Raw genomic sequence first — 12661 nt, forward strand, 5'->3', positions numbered from 1 at the left:
TGTCCTTTGTGGGCTTCTGGGCGCTGGTCACAGACATGAATTGAAGAGGGTGGGCCATGACCTAGTCACGTGGTCTTGGGAAGATCGCTAATGTGCCTCGATATATTTATTTTCTGTAACGTAACACTAAGCTGTTTGAAGACATAAGTGAGAAGTGAGTGGGAAAGCAATCTGAAGTCTCCAAAGATAAGTGACTGTCACTTTATTCCTGTTGTCCCCATGACCACCAGCTCAGAGGGGCCCCCTCCGGTGGGGGCCCTGGCCACGCAGGGGTGCAAGGGAGGATCAAATGTGGTCTGGACTGCTCCATGCCAACCATGCCAAGCCTTCACCATATCAACCCCTTCCTGCTTGTAGGGGTTTAGGCAAAAGTAACCCCATTCAAAACAAAATCCACCACTCTCGCTTTGGAACAATTTATGCTCTTTTAGCTAAGAAATCATACCTTGGGTCAATCCCATCTTTCATTTAGAATTTTAGATACTGGGAAGTATCATACATTTCTTAATATTATTAATGAAGCTTTGGAGATATTTGTGTATTGAACTCATGACTTGAAAACACAGGTAGCCGAGCCCCGCTCTCCCCCTGCCCTGTCTGTCCTTTCTTGCCCCGCCCCCCCCTCCAACCCCCCATCATGTCCTCCTCCTCCTGGCCTCCTTAGTAGCCTCTACTCACAATCGGCTCTCATCATGCCAAGAACAATCACCACTAAATGTGGTTTCTGAATTTTCTATTGCCTTTGAGTGACTCAGAATCCAGCTCGGGCTCAAACTGGAAACACACTAGAATCTCAATGAGGCTGCAGAGAATCCTGGTGGCTACAAGCAGAGATGACTGGAAAGCCAGAAGATTAATGCTGGACAGGACAAAGCACTCGGTTAGATGAAGATATCGTAATCGCAACCCCCAATGCCCTATCTGCGCTCGGAGAGGTGGTGGTGATTTGGTAAAACCACCACCTGCCAATCTGTCTGCACTCTGTTGACACCCTGCTCCCATCTGGCTGACAGGAGGAGGGACTCCTCACTGTGCCGGGCTCAGGAAAGAGCCAGGTCAGCAGGAAGCAGCCAAACAGAGGATGAGGACATTGCAAGATGTCTGGGATCAAGAGACCTCTGTGCTTGCCTCCGTCCCCTAGAGGCACAGCCTTTGCCGAGGTGTCTTCCCAGTATAAACCCCATAAGGGTCTCCAGGAGCTGGAACCCCACGGCAGATGCTGTCGCAGTCCTGGGGCGATCCTCCTCCCAGGCTTGCACCCACTGATTGTAACTGTAGTGTGCGAGCAAATAGACTGTTGACATGCGTCTAAATCGAAATGCACCTGCATATTAGTACCCGTTCCCTGGAGCCGTAGACTCTCACTGTCTATGACTTGTTTCTAAACTGCCCGTTCCTATTAGGCATTGCCAGAGGTCCCGACAGAAAGTTACCTCCTCTTCCTTACCTAGGCCGTGCTGGGGTCAGCCCCACCCTGGCAGGCACTGAGGGATGGGCTCCAGAGACCCGCCGTCTGGGTTCACACCCGGCTCCCATCTTTCCCGGCTGTGTTACCTGGGCTGGGTTCTTACGGACGCCAAGCTCAGTTATCCAATCTATAAAACGTGGACACTTGGAATACTCAGGAGATGGCAGCTATTCTTGTAGTAGCTTATTCGGAAAACAAAAAGGAAAGCCAGTGCTCGGTAACAGTCACTTGCTTCTGAACAGATGTGAAGTCTCAGTACTTGCTGAACAAGATGGAACACACCCCCTCTTGTGGAACCGACTTCCTAGTGAGGGGATCCAGAAATAAGCAATAAGCGATCCAGATATTGCATAGGCTCCTCAGGGTGATAGGTGTGATAGAAGTAGAAGTGGAACAGAGTGAGGGGTATTGGGGCGAGGGCAGTTTTCATTTTGACTAAGGCCTCAGGAGAAAGACAGCCTTCCACCACAAACTCGAAGGAGCTAACCACACTGTTCTTTGAGGAAAAGGGAATGACATTTCTAAGTGGATAATATCTTACAAAATATGAGGTTTATGGGGAGAGAAGAAGATAAACATAGCTCTTTGGAGAAAACATGAGCAAATCCAGAGCACAGCCCATTGTGCTATTTGGCTTGTACCACGAATGCTCCCCGAGAATTTGTTAAGGGGCAGAGGTTTCTGCGAGCCTCATGGGCAGGTCACTGGGTTTTACGCAAGCAAGCAAGTCTGGAAGAACAGCCAGGTGGGACCGGTGAGGGTGAGGTCACACTGGTCTAGATCAGGGCTTGGCAAACCACAGCCAGAGGCCGCATGAGGCCCACTGCCGGGTTTTGCTCTCTAATAGCTTTATTGAGAAATACTTGGCATGCCACACCATAGAATTCACCTGTTGATAGTGTACAGAGTTGTGCAACCATCACCTTATTCAAGCAGTAGAGCGTTCTCAAAAGATCTCCCAAAAGGAGATCTTGTAGCCGGCCACTCACTAGCTCTCCCTAAGCCTACCCACCACCCCCCCACCTCCAGCCTCAGCAACCAGTAATTTACCTCCTGTCTCTACAAATGAGCCTCTTCCAAACACTTCATAGAAATGAAATCATACTGCAAATGGCCTGCTGTCCTGATTTCTCTCACTGAGTGTCATGTTTTCAAAATCATTCCATGCTGTAGCATGTAGTTCATCCCTTTTTGTTTTCCCAAATAATATTCCATTGTATGGTTAGACCAGATTTTGTTTATCTATTCAGCAGTTGATGGACATTGATCATTTCTACTTTTTTGTCTATGACAAATAATGCTACTATGAATGTTTGTGTAAAAATGTTTGTGTGGACATAGGTTTTCATTTCATTTGAGTGTATACATACAAGTGGAATTGCTGGATTGTAGGGCAACTCTAACATCTGGAGGAGCTGCCAGACTGTTTGCCAACTTAGCTGCACCATTTTGCATTCCCATGATCAAAGTATGAGGGTTCTCATTTTTCCACATCCTCGTCAACACTTGTAATCATATGTCTTTCCTATACAAGCCACCTCAGTAGGCATAAAAAGTATATTGTAGTTTTAACTTGCATTTCCCCAGAGGCCAGTGTTGTGGTACAACTTTCCACATACATCATATACATTCATTTATCTGCTTTTGAGAAATGATTATTGAAATCCTTTGACTATTTTTAAATTGAGCTCTGTTGTCTTCATGTTGTTGAGTATTAAAAGTTGTTTATGTGTTCTGGATACAAGTTCCTCGTCAGACATATGACTTGTCAGTATTTTTGCCCAGTCTGGGATTGTGCTGAAACAGCCAGGAATAAGGATAGTAATAGCACCATCATTTATAATAGCAAAAAATTATAAGTAACGTGAAGTTATTCAGTAGTAGTTACATAAAATACATTTATTTATAATATGGAAAACATTTCCCTTTTTAACAGCAGTTAAAATAAATGGGGATAGTCCCTGTGTAGTGACATGGAGTGATTCCTGAGACATATTGAATGGACAAAGCAAGGAGAGCCTGGGTGGCTCAGTTGGTTCAGCATCTGATTGTTGATCTCAGCTCAGTTCTTGACATCAGGGTCATGAGTTCAAGTCCCATGCCATGTAGGGAGTGGAGCCTACTTTAAATAAATAAATAAATAAATAAATAAATAAATAAATAAATAAATAAATAAATAATAAACAAACAGACAAAGCAAATTACAGAACAATATAGTCAGCCTTGACTACTTATAGAAGCAAAACCGTACTACTTTTCTGTAGGTGCAAACGTGTAGGTAAATACATTTTAGACAATGACTGTTCTACTCCAGCTGAATACCACAGAAAAAACTGTGGCTCTCCTACTCCTCCCAGCAAAGACAGAGTGAGGGTTCAGACTCCCACCTTACCAGGCTGGGGCAAGATGGCCCACCACCTCCTCTCCCTCCCTCTGGCACCTGCTGGTTTCAGATCAGGCCAAGGAGAGAGCTGAGACTGTGCCAAGATCACACGGGCAGCCTGGACTTCCACCACCACCTAGAGGTAACACAGAGGCCCTCCACCTCCCCAACAAGGGTGTGGGTGGTGCTAAGTGAGTATAATGTGGAGTCAGGACTTCTGCCACCATCCAGTGTCAGGAGAAGCCACTTGGAGAACAGTAATGAAGTGTCTATCCATCCCCTGTCCAGAGTGGTATCAACAGGGAGCCTGAAAGTCCACTCTCTCAACTATAATAAGAAACACCTCTACATCCAGCAGACAATGGAAGCCAAGTGGAGAACCTGGATTCTCACTCCCACCTGGCAGTAAGAAGACACTGTCTCTCTCCCGTCTGGACTGGTGTCAGAGGCGGCCAGGTGAAACACAAGGTTTAAAGGAGATCCAGATCCAAGAACCAGGAAAATCGTGAACAATGAGAACAGACAATTAACAGATGCCAACACCAAGATGACCCAGCTATTAGAATTTTTTTTAATTTTTATTTATTTATGATAGTCACACACAGAGAGAGAGAGAGAGGCAGAGACACAGGCAGAGGGAGAAGCAGGCTCCATGCACCGGGAGCCCGATGTGGGATTCGATCCCGGGTCTCCAGGATCGCGCCCTGGGCCAAAGGCAGGCGCCAAACCGCTGTGCCACCCAGGGATCCCTAGAATTTTCTGACACAGATTTTAAAGCAGCCTTCTTAAGAAAAAAAAAAAATACTTCAATGAGCAATTACAAATATGATGAAAAAATTGAAAAATTCAGCAAAGAATTAAAAGTTATAAGGAACAACCAAATGAACAACACAATGATTGAATTAAAGTCTCAGTGCAGGGAGAGGAATGGGGAGAATACATGGAAAAAAATCAGTGAACTTGAGGTAGAATAATAGAAATTACCCAACCCAAACATCAGAAAGAAAACAGACTGAAAGACAAAATGAACAGAATCTCAGAGACATTTGAAGCTACAAGAAAAGAACTATAATAAAAGATTTGAATCATTGGAGTCCCAGAAGGAGGAAAGAAAAAGGGTATGGGGTGAAAAAGTATTTAAAGAAATGATGGTTGAAATTTCCCCAAATTGGTAAAAGATATAAATGTAAAAGATCAAAGAACTGAGTGACCCCAAAAAGATACATGCAAAGAAATCCATGTCAAGACATGTCATAGTCCAACTTGTGAAAACTAAAAACAAAGAAAAATCTCGAGAGCAAAATGGGACATGAACTCTAGGGGAAAAGCATTCAAATGACAGTGTTTTCTTGTCAGAAACCACGGGGGCCAGGAACAAATGGCAGAATGTTTTCCAAGTGCTGAAAGAAAAGCATTGTCACCTAAAACCCTATATCCAGTGAAAAGTAACCTTTGGGAACAAAGGGGGAATTAAGGACAGTGTCAGATGAAGGAAAACTAGGAGCATTTGTAGCCAGAAGATTTGTAGAAGAATATTGTTTTGTTTTGTTGTTGTTGTTTTGTTTTGGTTTGGTTTTTTTGTAGAAGAATATTGTTAAAGGAAACTCTAGACAAGAGGGAAATGAAACCAGGGGAGGAAAGAAAGCCCTGGGACCCTTAGGAAGGAAGAAAGAAGCAGAAAGAAGCATGGATAAATATGACGGACTTTCTTCCCTTCTGGGTTTTCCAACTTATTAACTGAAAGTGGTAACACTTTTTAATGTGTTCTCATTATAAGCAGAAGAAATATTAAAGATAATTATTTTATAAATTGGGAGGGGAAGGGATGAAAAGAGATGTAAGTTTCTACACGTCATCTGAACTCATAAAATGTCAACACACAAATAGACTGTGGTAAGTTATGTACATGGGATGTATGTAACATGCATGTGACTCTTAATATATATATACATATATTTATATTATATATATATAACTCTACATCGATGACTAAAAAACTTTGAAAGAGATTCAAATTACTGTAGACAAATAAAAGAGTTCTTTTTTTAAAGATTTTATTTATTCATGAGAGACACAGAGAGACAGAGAGGCAGAGACACAGGCAGAGGGAGAAGCAGGCTCCATGCAGGGAGCCCGACGTGGGACTCGACCCCAGGACTCCAGAATCACGCCCCAGGCCGAAGGCAGGCACCAAACTGCTGAGCCACCCAGAGATCTCCTATAAACAGAGTTCTATAAAAAATGCTCACGTAACCCCCAGGAAGGCAGGGAAAGCAAACAGAAAAGCATAATACAGGCAGAACAAACTGCAAACAAAAAATAAAATAGCAGTGCTAAGATCTCAGTAATTACATTAAATTAAGTAATCTAAATAAACCAAGTATAAGCCAGAGATTGACGGGAGAGGATGACCAAACTATTTGCTCTCTGTAGTAGTTACTTAATTTTTTAATTTAAATCCAATTAGCCAACATATAGTATATACTTAGTTTCTGATGTAGTGTTCTATAATTTATAGTAAAGTTACTTTGAATATAATAAGCTAGTCACAAGTAAAAGAAGAGGAAAATGTTAATTAAAAAAACAATGGCTATATAAAACCAGATAAAGTAAACTTCAGAGCAAAGAAAATTATCAGAGACAGAGAGACGTCAGACTAAAGAGTCAGTTCAGTGAGAAGATACAGCAATCCTAAATATGTGTGCACTGAACAACAGAACTAAAATATAACAAGCAGCAACTGATAGAACTGAAAGGAGAAAAGAACCAGTCTACAATCTTAGTCGTAGGCTTCAACACCCTTCTCTCAACAGTTAAAAGAACAACTGGACAGGGCACCTGGATGACTCAGTGGTTGAGCATCTGCCTTGGGCTAGGTCATGACCTCAGAGTACTAGGATGGAGTCCCACTTTGGGCTCCCTGCATGGAGCCTGCTTCTCCCTTTGCCTGTGTCTCTGCCTCTGTGTGTGTGTGTGGTGTATCTCTCATGGAATAAATAAATAAAATCTTTAAAAAAAAAAAAAGAACTGCACAAAAAAAAAATAAGGTTACACAAAAGCTCAACAACACCATCAACTATCAGGATGAATTGACATTTATAGAAAACCCCATTCAAAGCTAGCACATTTCTTTCAACTATTCATGGAGCACTATCCATGATTGATCATATCCTGAGCCATAAAACAAATTTCATTGTATTTAAGAGAACTGAAACTGTACAGAGTACATAGTCTGAGAACATTGGACTCAAACTGCAAATCCATACTAAAAGGTAATAGGAAATTCTCCAAATATTTGATATCTAAAAAAATACAGTTCTAAATAATCCATGCGTCAAAGGAGTCTCAGGGAAGTTTTAAAGGTACATATCACTAAATATGAATGAAAATACAAATCAGCTAAAAGAGCTCTAAGAGGGAAATCTATAACACTGAATATTTACATTAAAAGTGAGGGAATTCTGAAACCAGTAACTGAAGTTTCCACTTCAAGAAACTAGAAAAAGAACAGAAAAAAATAAAACCAAAGCAAGAAGGAAGTCAATAATGAGGGTAAGAGCAGAAATCAAAGAAATTTTAAAAATACAATCGACAAAAATCAGTAGAACAAAAAGCTGGTTATTTGAAAAAGATAAGAAAATGGACAAACCTCCAGCAAGACTAATAAAAAAGACACAATTATTATGAACAAGACGGAATGCGTTACAGATTCTGCAAACGTCAAAAGGATAATAAGGGAATACTGCAAACACCTCTACCAACATAAATTTGACAGCTCAGATGAAGTAGATGAATTCCCTGAAAAGGACCAACTACCACAAGGCACTCAGTAGGAAATAGATCATGTGAATAGCCTCGTAGCATCAAGGAAATTGATTCCTAATTTCAAGAATCCTATAAAAAAATTTCCCGCACTGAGATGGATTCACTAAAGAGCGCAACCAAATATCTAAAGAAAATTAGCATCGATTCTGTGGAATCCATTCCAGAAAACAGAAGAGGTAAGGACACTTCCCAACAAATTTTATGAGGACAGTACGAGAAAATAAACTATCTCGTCAATGTACTGCATGAGTATGAAGATGAGAGTATGGTCCTATTCATGTAACAATCTTGAAACAACAAAGTTCTAGAGATGGAAACCAGATCTGTGGTTGCCAGGGTGTAGGAATGGGTGGTGGGAGATGGCGGTCACTGTGAAAAGGTATGGGAGGGAGAGCTTGTGGCGATGGAACAGTCCTGTGCTTCCATTGCCGTGGTGGTTCCACAAATCCAGAATATGCTATGGCACACAGGGCTACACACCCACGTCGTACCAGTGTCAGCTTCCTGGGCTTGCAATTTTGCCGTTTAGGAGGAAACCATTGGGCACAACTGGGTGAAGGTGTATTGGAACTCTTTGTGATCACCTTGTAATTCCCTGTGTATCTGTGACCGTTTTAAAAATCACAGCAATAGGGCAGCCCAGGTGGCTCAGCGGTTTAGAGTTGCCTTCAGCCCAGGGCCTGATCCCACTCTACAAAGGACAGAGCCAATTAAAACACTTGCCTTGTGGGGCACCAGGGTGGCTCAGTCAGTTGGGTGTCCTGCTCTTGATCCCGGCTCAGATCATCTCAGGGTCACGAGATCAAGCCTTGCATTAGGTTACACACTAGTCGGCATGCCTGAGTGGCTCAGCGGTTGAGTGTCTGCCTTCAGCTCAGGGCGTGATCCCAGGGTCCCAGAATCGAGTCCTGCATCGGCTCCCTGCATGGAGCCTGAATCTCCCTCTGCCTGGGTCTCTCTCTCTCTCTCTCTCTCTCTCATACAATAAATAAATAAAATATTTTTAAAAATAAAAATAAAAATCACAGTAATAAAGAAAATAATAAATATAAATAAATAAATGGGATGTCTGGGTGGCTCAGCGGTTGAGCATCTTCAGGGCATGATCCCAGAGTCCAGGGATTGAGTCTCACATCAGGCTCCCTGCGAGGAGCCTGCTCCTCCCTCTGCCTGTGTCTCTGTCTCTCTGTGTCTCTCATGAATAAATCAATAAAATCTTAAAAAAAAAAATCACAGTGAGATACCCCTACACGCCTCTCCAAAGGGCTAAATTTAAAGCGGCTGACTTGTAAACCAGTGTTATGTACGCTGCTGGTAGCAATGTCAAGTGGTACAACCACTTTAGAAAACAATTTCACAGTTTCCTAAAAACATTAAATACACACATACAATATAATTAGGCCTTCCAGCTATTTGCCCCAGAAAATGAAAGGGTACTTAGTGGAACCAACCTGTATGTCCCATCAGCTGGGAAACCAGCTGTGACACATTCGTATGGAGATGTTGCTCAGGCACAGAAAGGATGTAGATGGCAGATAGCACCTCACGGACACATAGCCTCACAGACACATCTCAACCAACAAACACACTGAGTGAAGAACCAGGCAAAGCAGAGAACGTGCTGTAGGATCTTATCCTATATTAAATTCTAGGAAATGCAGGCAAATCCATAGCAGCCAAAGGCAGGTCCTTTTGTTGGGGATGGGCAGGTGAGAGACAGTTCGTGGTGGGCAGGAGGGAGTGATTTAAAGAAACGTTTTGCGGGGAGCAGATATAGTGGCCGCTTTGATTGTGGGGATGACTTTGTACGCGTGTGTAGTATCTCATGTTGTCCTATAAATGTATGGAGTTTGTTGTATGTCAGCTATATCTCAATAAAGCTGCTAACGTTGAAAAAAGAAAAGAAAATGTATTTGTGGGTTATATGTGTAATGATAAAAAGCACAAAAAAATACACACCCTTCAGGGAGAATTGATGCTGGATCAGAGCTCATGTCAGGGTGGCATCCACTTCCCCCACCCTTGTCCCACCCCCTCGGCCCACCGCAGTGGGGCAGCCCTGAGGCCCCCGTCCATTTGCACACTGGCTAGAGGTGTGAGTCTCACAGTCCTGCTTGTAAAGGAGGGGCAACGATGAAACTGTAGCCCTTGATGCCACTCCTCCTCCTGATAGTGGGCCCTGTGGCCTTCCCTCCGTGTGGACTCCAGCCACTACGTGCCATCTTCGTTGGTCTCACTCACATATGACACACTGGGTCAGGGCATGGAAGACACAGAGTCAGCCAGGAACCCCACTGGCCCAGGTGACCATGGCTGGTGATCGCCATGAGGATGAAGCAGAAGCCACCTCTGCCCCACAGTACGACGAGCAACTTCTCCAGTGTGCACAGAGGCTGACTTCTTCATTAAAACAGGTCCATTGGGGATCCCTGGGTGGCACAGCGGTTTAGCGCCTGCCTTTGGCCCAGAGCGCGAGCCTGGAGACCCGGGATCGAATCCCACATCGGGCTCCCAGTGCATGGAGCCTGCTTCTCCCTCTGCCTGTGTCTCTGCCTCTCTCTCTCTCTGTGTGTGTGTGTATCATAAATAAATAAAAGTTTAAAAAAATTTAAAAAAAATAAAAATTAAATTAAAAAAACAGGTCCATTGGGGGCACCTGGGTGGCTCATTGGTTGGACATCTGTCTGCCTTCAGCTAAGGTTGTGATCCCAGGTCCTGGGATCGAGTCCCACATCGGGCTCCCTGCATGGAGCCTGCTTCTCCCTCTGCCTGTGTCTCTGCCTTTCTGTGTGTCTCTCATGAAGAAATAAATGAAATCTTTTTTTTTAAAGGTCCATATGGAAGGCACAATCAAGGCAGCACTCTGTGCTGTAGACAGTGCTGCCCAGGCTTTGTTTTCTCCCTCTACCCTCTTAGGATTCAAACAAAACAAATTTTAGTGCTGCTGCCCAATGTGATCTACTAAGGAATTTGAGGACAGGAAGATGGTATTGGACACCATCAATCAATATATTGATAACACTTTATACAGTTTAACCCCAGTGTCTTTTGAAATTCCCATTTTAAAAGAATCAGAAATGCCAAGATTTCTTTTTAAAAAAATATTTTATTTTGACACAGAGAGAGAGAGCATAAGCAGGGGGAATAGCAGGCAGAGTGAGAGGGAGAAGAAGACTCCCCACCAAGCAGATAGCCCAACATTGGGCTCGATCCCAGGATCCCAGGATCATGATCTGAGCCAAAGGCAGACAGTTAACCAACTGGGCCACCCAGGTGCCCCCAGAAATGCCAAGATTCCAAAATCAGAAGCCAGCTTCAAACTCTGTCTCTACTCCTCATTCATTCATCAGACTCATTTGGGCATTTGCTATGAACCAGGCACGTTGCTAGGCACTGGAGGGGCAGAGACACAAAATTCTGTCTCAGGGAGCTCACAGCTGTGAAGGAAGGAGACGGTTCTCAGATGGTTCAAATTCAGAACCAAGGCCACACCAGTTCTGGAGGGAACAGAGCAAAGCCAGAAAGCCCCACAGAAAGGGAGGTATCTGAGCCATCTTGAAGGATGAAGAGCAGTTGGCCAAACAGAAAGGAGAGAACCACTTCTCACCCACTACAGTGGCTAACCATATAAAAAATTGGCATTGCCAACTGTTGGTGAGGATTCAGAGCTCCTGGAACCCCCACGTCATTGGTGGGCATGTAAGATGGCTCAGCCACATAGAAGGACCAATCAGATTAAACACATTTACCTATAACCCAGCAAGTCTTTATCTGGGTGTTCAATGGAGAGAAATTAAAATACATTAAGAACAAACCATGGGTACAAGAATGATCATGGCAGCCTTGTCCGTAAATCTCAATGTTCATCAACACAAAATGGATAAATTGTGGATTAGTTCGGAAAGTGATAAACAAATTGCAGGCAATGGAATCCTACTCAGCAATAAGAAACAAACTATTGACATATTGTGTATTGATACACAGTGTGGGTGAATCCCACAAACATCATGTCATATAAAGGAGGCCAGAAGCAAAAGAATACATATAATATGATGTCATCCTATGAAGTCCAAGAACAGATAAACACACACACACACACACACACACAAATCCATGGTGATAGAAACCAGGAGGTGGTTTTGGGGGTGGGAAGCTGGGTGGCAAATGGAACATGCCTTTCTAGGTCTACATCTTATTTTGGTGGTGGTGATCACGATTGTCAAAACTGTTAAAACTGACCTCTTAGGATTACATGTCCCAAAGCTAAGTGAGGATAAAAGGTCCTGAAATATTCTGCATATAGTAAAGACTAAGGATTTCATCCAACTGGGGCAGAAGATGCCTGATAAAATGGCAAGTGGTTGGAAGTAAGATGGTGAGAGAAATCCTAATAGGCTATATCCTTAAAATTGAATAGTCAGATTTTTTTATGGTATAAAGGGGGAAATGATAGGAGCTTGCATAATACTAAAGTTCTCAGAGAAGAAATGATCAAAATGCCAGGCTAGCCATCCAGGACATTTTGGCTAGAGGCATGTTTTATAAACATGGCATTGCCCGTTTTGTTTTGGTCTTGGTGTCTGCAGCAGCATCTACAGAGGCAGACAGCCCGTCCTGGTCATCCTGGGTTCTCTCCTCTTCATGAGTGTTCTGGTGAAGGAGTTTTACATCCTTTTTACCAACCGAAGCGTGGTTGCTTCTCTCATGCGTGTTCTTGACCAGAAGCTAGTTAAATGAGCTTTCTATGCTGGTAATATCCTATCCCTCCCTCTCAACCCGAGATAGGAATTAATCATCAGCTAATAGGCTTGAAGCCCCTTTTCATATTCATAGGTTCATTTCATACTCTGATGGCTTTGAAAAATATGGTGTGGCTTTTTGCAACGGTGCCAGCATCTAAGATCTGGAGCAGTTGCCTGTAAATTGGCAGTCATTTCTGGAAAATAAAGGCAGGTTAATGTGGAAATGACTCGATATACCCAATG

The sequence above is a fragment of the Nyctereutes procyonoides genome, unplaced genomic scaffold (assembly GCF_905146905.1).
Source record: "Nyctereutes procyonoides isolate TBG_1078 unplaced genomic scaffold, NYPRO_anot_genome, whole genome shotgun sequence".
In the NCBI taxonomy this organism is placed as follows: domain Eukaryota; kingdom Metazoa; phylum Chordata; class Mammalia; order Carnivora; family Canidae; genus Nyctereutes; species Nyctereutes procyonoides.